This window comes from Phyllostomus hastatus, unplaced genomic scaffold, assembly GCF_019186645.2.
Source record: "Phyllostomus hastatus isolate PE091 unplaced genomic scaffold, TTU_PhHast_1.1 phas_contig_137, whole genome shotgun sequence".
In the NCBI taxonomy this organism is placed as follows: Eukaryota; Metazoa; Chordata; class Mammalia; order Chiroptera; family Phyllostomidae; genus Phyllostomus; species Phyllostomus hastatus.
In genome coordinates this window covers 14,536,907-14,548,158 of record NW_025333583.1, presented here as the reverse complement: position 1 = coordinate 14,548,158, position 11,252 = coordinate 14,536,907, and the positions used below count along the sequence as shown (strand labels likewise).

Below are 11,252 nucleotides of genomic sequence, written 5' to 3'. Positions count from 1 at the left end.
GAAATTTTATAAATAGCTTACCATTCTCTCTCGAAGCATCCATTTTTAGTTCTCTACTGATAATATATATTTTTAATATGGAATAAGTTTAGTCATGTTAACATGATTCAGGCTCTTCTAGATTAACATGCTTTCAATTCTCTTCCTGTTACCATCTCTTTTCTCTGCCCACTCTTTGCTAATTTTCATTTTTGAAGGGAACAAACTCCCCCAAATAATTTATTCATATACATGTAATACAAAAATTTATAAACATAAAATATAGCATGTAAAATATACAATTTATTGCATCAGGATATAATATGTAAATATGTTTACATATGAATACAGGAAACCACTTTCCTGTGAATCACAAGTAGTTTTTGGAAAGGCAGGGGAATCTTGGATTGTACACATCGTACTTTATTTATTTATTTTATTTTACTTTATTTGAAAGATTTTATTTATTTTTAGAGCAAGGGGAAGAGAGAGAGAAAGAGGGAGAGAAACATCAATATGTGGTTGCCCTTTGTGTGCCCCCAACTGGGGAGCTGGCCCACAACCCAAGCATGTGCCCTAGACTGGGAATCGAACCAGTGACCTGTTGGTTCACAGGCCAGCACTCAGTCCACTGAGCCACACCAGCCAGGGAAGATTGTACAGGTTTTTAAAGGAGGGCTTATAAAGACAAGGTGTTTGGAACCAAGGTGACATTGTCACCAAGCTTGTGAATGGTAAATGTTCTCTTCACCTTTTCCTCTGTGCAGATATTTTAGAAAGTGCCAAAAATCTAAAGTTTTTAATCAGATTTTTGCCAGCATCATACCACTCAAACTATTATTTTCAAAGTCATCTGTTACCTCCAGGTTGACTCAATTGTCAATTTTCAGTCTTTGACTTGACTTAGCTGCAGCATATGACATACATGAGTACTCTTTTTTCCTTGAAACACTGTTAGAAGTAATTTATAAAACACTATACTCCCCTATATTTTCTTGCTATCTCATAGTCTATCCATTAGTTTCATTTACTGGCTTCTCCTCATCTTCTTTACCTCTAAAATACCTGTAAATGATGAAGCTTTCAAAGCTCAGACCTCAGATTCTTTTTTTAAACTTATTTATAGTCACTTTTTAGTGATTGCTTTCATATTTAAATATTATCTATATACATGTATATGTGTATAATATTGTTGTTTATTTCTCCATTCAGATTTGCTAGTATTTGCTTAATATTTTTAGGTACTATGATTTTGGGTGCAAATATATTATAATTTTTATATTACATTAATGAATTGGTCCCTTTATCATTATATGATGGTCTCTTTTTTTCTCATTAGTTTTTGGCTTAAGTCTATTTTGTCTGATATAAGCATAGCTTACCTTTGCTCTCTTTGGTTACTATTTGCATTTAAAGTAATTATTGACAGGTAAGATTTACTAAGAACATCTCACTGTTTTCTGGCTGCTTTGTAGTTCCCTTGTACCTTTCTTCCTCTGGTATTTTTCTGTGTGAATTAATGATTTTCCACAGTGGTGTGCTTTGATTCCCTTCTCTTTGTCTTTTGTGTACCTACTATATATATAAAAACTCTTACAGCAATATTTTTAATGTTACAAAAACAACTGGGTTTCTTAACCCAGGAAGTGCTAGTACAAGGAAGAAATCATCTGTAGACACAGCACTAACTTTAAAATGCATAGGAAAGCACTACTGCAAACACAGAAACCTGCCTATTATTGTCAGCTTCCATGAATTTGAAGGGAAATTAATCCACATGGCCCATCTACAGAAGCACTGGGGGGAAAGAGACAACTATAGTGTGTGTATGTGCGTGTGTGTGCATGTTGGAGCTGCAACTCTAAAAATTTTAGAAAACAGGTTGATAAACTATGGTCAATAGGAAGAAATCCGGAGTTCAACAAAACCATGATGACAATCAATGAGAAATAAAAAGAAGGAAAAACTTGGAAACTTAATTTGTAATCATAAAGACATGTGCCAACATCGTGAGTCTTACTTGCCTAACTCAACTGCTTAAGTAATGCACTCTTATGTCTTTGGATTGCACAAGAATCATAAAGGTGGTATGATTACTAATAAGTAAGAGCTCTTTCACATATAGTGCATCCTGCTGATAACATCTTTACTCTCTAAGCCCTTATGGTCCCACACAATCAGGCAGCTCTGCTTCTATTATGCCACACTCTGGCTGGAGCATCTTTGCAGAAGTCCAGAGGCTTGGGACCAGAGACTAGCTTACCTACCTTTGTAGCCATCTCCTGCTTTGGTCCAGAGACTTTCTCAGGGCCTTTCCTGATGGACTAAGAGAAAACAAGATTACAATAGAAACATAAGACAAATCAAGAGCTCAGTAAATTATTCTTTTGTGACTGTATGATCAAACCAGTATGGGTAAGTTTACTCTGTGCATCCCTAAATCATTCCCAGCAATTCTTCATTTCCTCTGAACAAAACCTGCTGAAAATTTAAAACTATACTTATAAGTTATCAGTTAAATAAGGAAATTATTTTCTAGTGTTTTTCTTAAGGATGGAGCTCACACACACCTGTTCACTGGTTCTCAGTGTATAGCATTGTGTTAATTTGTTTCCAGCACTTTGGTAAAATATATTCAGAGGCAGAAATAACCTTTAGGTGAAATAAGAAGGCCCTGTTCCATTAACATTTTTCCTGACTGCAATATTACTGACTGTATTATAGGCACCAAAGTAAATTTTCCTACCCCCAAATTATAAATATCTAAAATATTTTTACATTATTTTACAGTAAATGAGCCTATAATGAAAGAAGATAGCAAAGATATTTCAATAGACAATTAGCAACAGAAAACTTCAAAGGCTTTCTTTGCTAGGATGATTAGAGATTATTTTGATCATTTTGCAATGTATGCTTTCCCTTATTCTTTAGCTTCTTTGTCTGAATATCAGCATGTTTTCCTAGCTGCATTTTATAATGTATTTTAAGATTCTTCCACTTGGCATGTGGCTAATAGTAAGTATTCTATCTGTGCCTCATATTAAAACTGAGCCTCAAGGAAAAGCTTCTTCATAATATAATGTGAGAGATTTTGCCAACTTGTGAAAACCAATTAGAGTAATAATAAAATATATAGAGAGAATTATAAAGATATATTTCTAGAAAGAGAGAGGGTATGTTTAGACCAAGGAGAGGAAGTAACATTAATAAAGCAGCATCCAAAGAGCAGGGCGGTTTATGGCAATAGAAATATGTATTTTCACAAGGAAGGCTTTGACCTGCCTGAGGTAGTTTATCAGAATGTGACTGAATCCAAGAGTCCAAAAGGCAATGGATAGCCATCAAAATAAAGGTCAATTTTTAAGTGAATAAAAAGGAATCTTATCTATTTTTTAACCTATAGGTATATTCTTATATGTCTTCCTTGATCTAATAAATGTAGGAATTATACCTATATAGATTCTTGAAGCTGTATAACCACAGGTGCCATGTGTCAGTATAGTATCCTATTTAACCATTGCTTATGTCTTACATAGGTACATATAGAGTTAAACACATCTTGAAGAATTAGTCTTACTTAATATCTGCTTCTCCCTTTCACATCTGAATCAACCAGTCTCAACACACATATGCACACACATTCACACACATGACCTTCAGATAGGTTATCTCATGTGTTTTTGCAAACAGGAAGCATATACAAATTGCTTGTTTAGTTATTAGAACACTGAAACACCTAATTGCACCAACCATGGCCTGATAGAGCAGGTGACCTGAGACTTCAGCCTCGCAGACACCAAGTTCTCTTCGCATCAATGGGCAAGTTAATGTAGACCAGCAGATGCATGATGCAAAGTGAGGGGAATTTAGGTCGGGCCCGGTGATGATATTCACAGAATGAGTTGCAGCAGTAAGAGATATAGTCAGTTTCATTAAACCTTTGTTTTAAGTTTTTTTCCAAGAGATTTTTGACTGGCTACAATGCTGAGCAAATGTGACAGGGAGGATTTCTGTGAGGCATGAGAGACTGAAGCAGATGCCACCCCATGTTATCTTGCTTCACCCAAGTTTACTTTCAGCGCTGGCACCATCAAGCTGACAGCTTCCTACTTCAAGGACTTGACTGTCACTTCTTCTCTGTTTAGGGCTTTCCCAAACTTATCAGTAGTTTGCTTCTCTGCTTTTAGGTAACCCAGAAGTGTGTGTATGGGTGGGGTGGGATGGGCAGAATTCACCACCCCGGGAGCAACCCTTAGTAATGGAAAAGAAGAGACCTGGATAAATGAACCAATTTCCCACCATTCAGTGGGAATCTTGATACCTTATTGTACTTGATTTCTTACATGGTCCCCATAGGATTCAATACTGGTAGCCTAAAATAGCAAATTGCTCATTAACACCACTTTTCCCCCCTCCCTTTCCCATCATATTCCCCCCCTTGCTCATTTGTGCTTTCCAAATTCTTGCCTCAGGGACTGATTTTGGGAGAGGCCCAAACTAAGGCAGGGAAATTCTATTTTTTAGACACATCAGCTTTATATTCAAAGTGTCCACATGCTGATTGGGAAGGAGTTAAATGTGACTACAAGAATAAAACTTTCTTGGGCTTTCTCTTAAGGGATCTCACAGGGAGATAGTTATTCCTTTGATGAATAACTATGGTAAAATATCTCTCCTAGCCTTTTAAGCATAGAATCCTAATTTTGTGTACCAAGAAGTACTGTACCTGTCAATTTTTTCTTTTTTGATTCTCCTTTACCCTGTATTTCCAGGGAAGACCAAAACCTTTCTTGCTTCTTTATGTATACTAATAATTTCAAGAAAAATATAGGCAATTTTTCTTGAGAATCATTCCATCTTTCTTGAATAGGTACTCTGCCTTTATATAGCCTTTTATGTTTTGATATTCTGGTTTGACTCTTAGAGGGCAAATTTATTACTTCTCTTTCTAAATTCCTGCAGATCATCACCATAGCAGCCTCTAAATAGTTAGCTCCCATCGTATTTTCCTAAGCCTTTATGCTTTTGTTCATGATATTCTGTACCAGGTTCTTTACCACCCTTCCACTCAATGACTTAAAGTCATAAGTTTGAGGCACTTTTGGGGAACTTTCCTTGACCATCAGGCAGTTAAATTCCCTTTTGGCTTCCTGCATATACTTTTATAACAGCAATAATCACATTAATTGAAGTTTTCCATGTAAATGCCCTTGAGATCAGAGACGATCTTATTCATCTTAGTATACACAAGACATAGTAAGTACTCACTGAATATTTGTGGAATGGATTACTATGTGCATTTAAGGAGAAATATTAGTAAAGAATCTGCACAGGCCTAGGATTCTTTAAGCAGAAATTTAATGTTGAACTGAGGTTTAAACATTTTAAGGGGTCTCCATGTTTTAGAAGTAACATCCCACAAATTAGAATGACTTCTTGATCATTTTTTCTTAGTGAATTCACAGAGAAAGAAGACCCTCAAGAGTCTATATAATTCTTGCCCAACTTTCAATAGCATAATTAGACAGGTCATAAGTATGCCTTCCATTTGATTCTTTCATTCTTTGTTTTCTGTGTATGGAATAGCCAAGATAAAGTGTTCAACAGTTTATACAATACCAGTATTTCTGTTATTGCAAATAACAAGAATAATGCATTTAAAAATACTAATAACACAGATTTGCAGCTTGTAAAAGATATTTTAGAATCCTTCAGAAAATTTTCTATGACACAGGCTTATCTAAGTTGCTTTTTATTTGGTTTTGTGAAAAATAAAACAGTTAAGAAGATGAATGAAGCACTGAAATTTATGATGAAAGTACCATATGACATGGGTAGCTGTAGTAAATAATTGTTTTTAAGACTTTTAGGAGTAGTATATGCTTTTAGAAAATGACTAATGTTGGACAACAACAACAAAACAAAATTAAGTGGCAACATAACTAACATTTTATGATTTCTTAAGAAAGTATCCCACATAGATACCTTTTATTATAAAGCTAAAATAACACATTACTTAATTTAATAACTTTTAATGTCTGTCTACTACAAATCAGGTAATGCAATATATATATATTCAATGTGGTAGAATGAGAGAATGAAGATAAAATAACTGCCAAACAATCATTACTCATAGATAATCACTGTTACTAGGATAATCTCTCTCTCTTTCTCTTTCACTCACACACACACACACACACACACACACACACACACACACACACACCCACACCTCAAAACTCCAAAGTAAATAGAGCCCATTTTCTACATATTGCAATCCCTAGAATGCAGCTATTCTTAAAAAAGGGTTTTTCTTTTCTTTTATATATTTTAATTGAACTTATTGGGGTGACATTGATTAATGAAACTATGTAGGCTTCAGGTGTACCATTCTATGATATGTCATCTGTATATTTTATTGTATGTTCACCAACCCAAGTCAAGTCTTCTTCTTTTGTTTAAAGGATAATTTATCCTGACTAATTCACACACACACAAAAAGGTATGCAGCCTCCATTGGGTGGTTACCTGACTAATCATAATTTTTCATTTCCCCTTTTTAAAGAAAACTCCATCTTTTTTCAGCTGTGGAGGAACCATGTGCTGCAGGGAAGGTTGGCCCTCCTTAGTCCTAGAAATGGAACCTAGAAATGGAACCTTGATTAATAAAAGTCAATTACATCACTCCTATTTCCATTGCTAATGTTGGAATTAAGAATGCAAATAAGGCTCAAACATATTGAATGAAGCAAAGACTTTCAGAAAACTTTTGAGAAGGATGCAGTTACTTTTAACAAGGGGCGTGAGGACGGGGCATGCACTCTGCATGGGAGCTCTTGTGTTTCTCTACTCGTGGCTCTTTTATTCCATACAACCTTTTAAGGCATTTGTATAGTGAGTAGCTTTCAGAGATAGAAATAGTTTTGAAGCAAAAGGCAGGCTCATTTACTGTCCAGACTAACAAAGATGATGTCTTGCTCTAGCACAAAATCAAGTAGGTTAGCTCAAAGTCTAGTATAAAAGAGTAAGATTCCCTGATATTAGGGCTCCTTTCCTATAAGACAGTCCAGCAAGCATACAGGCATCACCAGGCCCTTCTCATTGCCCTGTAGGAATTGAGACTTTGGGAAATAGCTCAAACAAATGATGACACAGTGGCGGTTGTTTCTCTTATGAGTAACAAACTGTCTGTCACTCACTCAGAACTTCTCACATCTTCTGCCAAATCCATGATAATGTGACAGGTTAATTTGCTACCCTGCAAAAGAATGTGAAATACAGATCCTATATGGTTTCTGACACTCACTTTCCCAGTTCTGCCCACCGCCCAGTGTCCTGTGGCAGATCACTCGGCGGCCGAGCTATGGCAGCCACGAAATGACCGTGAAGGTGCATGTGTGAGCACAGCAGTCAGAACTGTGCATGGCAGAGCAAAAATATGTGGAAAAACTTGGTTACTGAAGATATTCTCAAGTCTATAATAACAACTTTTGGAATTATTCTACTTCTAGATTCACACATTTCCTCTATTTTTAAAATCACTTGAATCAGGTTGCCTGTTAGTGGTGGCAAGAAAAGTTAACCTAAAGCATCGACAAATGCAAACAGATTGGGAGGCCTGTTTACTGTTATAAATAAAATAACATCCAACAATTATTTAGGACTCACTATAAGCAAGAAGAGTAATAAATATTTTGGGTACATCTTAAAATTGAATCTTTATGCAACAATGCTGCATAGCTGTTACTAATATATCAAAAACAAATTTCTGAACCTTGAGTGGTTAACTAGTAAGCCTAAGATAATTCAGCTAATAAATGACAGAACTGGGATTTAAATTCAGGCCTACCTGGTAACAAAGCCTAGGTTCCTACCCTGATAGAGCATGTCCCAAGTAGTGATAATACCCAACATTTGCGTGGCTTCCTTTGGTCCCGATTCTGGACTATTCATTTAACAATCAGTTCTCCTTACATAAACAAGGGAAGAATTTTGACCAGTTATATAAGTGTCTGTGCAAATGAATGCCAGAAACATTCTGCTTGAAAATGAACTTTTTAATTTGTCCCCAAACAGTAATTTTAAATCAAATATCTGCTTGGGCTTTCAGATCAGAGCTGAAAATTGGATGCTTCCCGGCTGTTGCTGAGAGTGAATTTGCACTGTTTGTTGTGGACTAATTTTGTCAACATCTATTATCCTTATAATTGGGAAAGATGTTTTGTTGTACTGATAGCTAAGCAGAAGAAGGATCAGTATACCTCCTATTAATTCCTTATTCAGTAGTCCTTGTTTTGCTTGAAAATTACTCCAACTTTGACTTCAACCTAAAAACACAGATAGAAACAACCCCCAGGACTGTTGGGCATTAAGCTTTATGTTGTTAGGAACCTGGTTTGTCTAGTTCAAATAAATCACTGTCCCCTAGACTAGTGTCTACCTTCAAGTACTCTCATGAGTAGATCAATTAATGAATAAAATCCAGGGAGATACACACACACACACACACACACACACACACACACACACCTTCACTTTGAATCATAATACTCCCTAGAAATATTGTAACAGTGTTCTCTGAGATTCTGAGTAAAAACAAATTTGCATGAAACAGAACAATTCTTAGAATAGAAGTTGCTTTTTTGAACAATAGTCACTTGCTTTTGGTTGCTCAATATGATCTGTGGGTTATTTTTCTTTTATAATTTAGGTTTGTGACAGATTAGTAAGCTATCTAGTTTCTTTGGGTGGTCAAAGGGGATAGAAATATTCAGTGAAGATTTTGAAGTGTTGGAACATGAACATAAGATTTGAGATTTAAAAAGATGACTAAAATATCCTAAAGTTTTTCGTTCTGTGGCTGTGGTGCCAGGAATGACATCAGAATATAACCTACTTCTCAACTGTAATATAATTTTTAATATAAAAGTTATTTGTTATCACTCACTACCATGGCCCAGAAGTGAGACATAATCCAAATACATTATCCATTGTAATATAACTTTGACGTGTATTTCCCTAGTGCAGTTGTTTTCCCGGGAACCTAGTCCTAATTATTTAACACTTTCCGAGTCAATAAATTATTGGAGGGGAGCAAAAGGCCTGTTGGTGGGTGAAATTTCTCGGAGAAATGAGAGTCCTCTCATAAAGTGAGAAGTTACAACTAGGTATTGTTTAATAACAGCAAGTAATATTTTTAAATTACTGTTTAGAAATGTATTGCCTGATATTAAAATGACTTTATATAAATGCTGTGTCCTCAATTTAAAAGGACATTGGTAACCCCCCTAGGACTGAACAGGCCTTTTCTCTACCTAATTAAATTAAGTGCAGTGTACAGTGCCTCTCTGCAAAGATTAATAGAATGCATTACTTGTCAGTTTAAGTGTTGCCTGTGGCAGTATTTTTTTTTTCTAATTTAATTAAAAGCTGTTCTTTTATGAAGAACATGCTTGCAGCATAATTTCTCTTACGTTTACATTTCTAAAGGCTGTTTGGGAGAAAGTGGAGAGTAAAAAGGAAGAGGAAAAAAGAAAAAGAAAAAGAAAGGAGCAGGGTAGGTACCCAAGAAGAAGTTAACTTTATGCCCTGGTTTTGGGAAACATTTTCATTCAAAAATGAAAATGAGGGGATATAAACCAGGAGACCAGGGAGGTAACAGCTTTCATTGTTGTGTGTTAGACTGTATCTCTAGCTTATGCCCAGTCAGCATGATTGATAAAAATACTGAGCATCTGTCAAACAGGTAATTGCACTACAAACTCTCATGTAGTGAAGCATTTGTTGTGCTGTTGGGTCCTTGAAGGTGTGTGATTAGCTATGGAGGCTGAGGTAAGTTTTACAGTCTGTTCCCGCATGTAAAGCTCAATACGAGTCAGGAGCACCATATTGAAAAACCACTCGGTGCTCTGGTGCAGGCAAACAAAGTTCATTCAGTAACATCTTGACGATAGGGAAGGACCAAGAAAGCCAACTCAAGAATGTTCTGCCAATATTAATGGTTTCCTAATCAAGATTAAACAACATTTAATCCATCAAACTCTTCCTGTTTTTATCATAAACCTAGAATATCTATTTGTCTTACCAAATATTTATCATCTTAGTATGAGAAGTCTATATTTTCTCAGTTTAATCAAATTGGAGAGAATAAAATATAGTACAGAAAAAGAAACTTTATTTTTTAGTGGTTATATACGTGACTTTATTGCTGCATTAGAAATGAAAATAAACTGTGAGAAGCTGCAAAACCACACCACTTCATGGATTGTAGAGCAAGAGAGGTATCCATTGTAGATGGTTACAAGTGACTTATTCTGTAGGGAAGGCAAGGCCTACACATGCAAAGGTCATCACCACTGACACTGTCCACAGCATCTGCCAGCTGGAATTTATGCACCAATGGAAAGCTTAAAACTGTCGTTAAGGCAACATTGGTTACCCCTGACTCCTTAGCCAGGAAGTACGAGTGAGAAGACATCAGGGGATGCCCCAAATCTGTATGACACAGAAGTTTACAAAAAACAAGCCCCGAACCAAGACACCCTGGCAATGCTGGCATTTGCCCTTGGGAAAAGATCTTCATGTTATGATGTTAGAACACACTCTTTGTCTTGCTGCAGAGTTTCCTTTGAGGGGAGAATAACTTTTCTTTGGTGTTAGTTTTCATCAGTGCTGACCTGTCAAACTTCTCCACTTCAGACAAGTCTGGCTTATTACTCATCTTGGCTGAAGGCTGGAAGACCTGAGAAAGGTACACTTCTAGGGGCGGGGGTGGGGGAGAGGCAAGAACTCTGCACACTGGCTGATGTCAGCCTCCCCATGCAGAACCCTGCAGGTTTGAAAAAAGAAATGTTTTGGTAAAGAAAATATCTATAAAAATTAGAGAAGTAGGGGAAATGAATGGCAAATATGAAAAGGTGCTCATTGGGAAGTGCAGATTAGAATAACAATGAAATACTACTATAAACCTATTAGAATCACTGAAATCCAAAACACTGAAAACCACAAGTGCTGGCAAGGATGTGGATCAACAAAAACTCTTATTCATTGCAGGTGGAAATGCAAAATGGTACAGCCATTTGGGAGGTACTCTTTTTATTTTCTAACAAAACTAAACATACTCTTGCCATATGATCTATCAATTATGCTCCATGGAATTGACCCAAGGGAGTTAGTTGAAAACTTATGTCTACAAAAAAACCTGCATAAGAATGTTTATAGTAGCTTTTCCCATAGTTTCCAAAACTTGGGAGCAACTAGAATGTTCTTCAGTA

General features: G+C 36.1%; 1 pseudogene; it reads right to left on the bottom strand.

Moving 5' to 3' along the window:
• Positions 1-10,562: 10,562 nt before the first annotated feature.
• Positions 10,563-10,699, bottom strand: LOC123827024 (annotated as a pseudogene).
• Between the last annotated feature and the right edge of the window lie 553 nt (positions 10,700-11,252).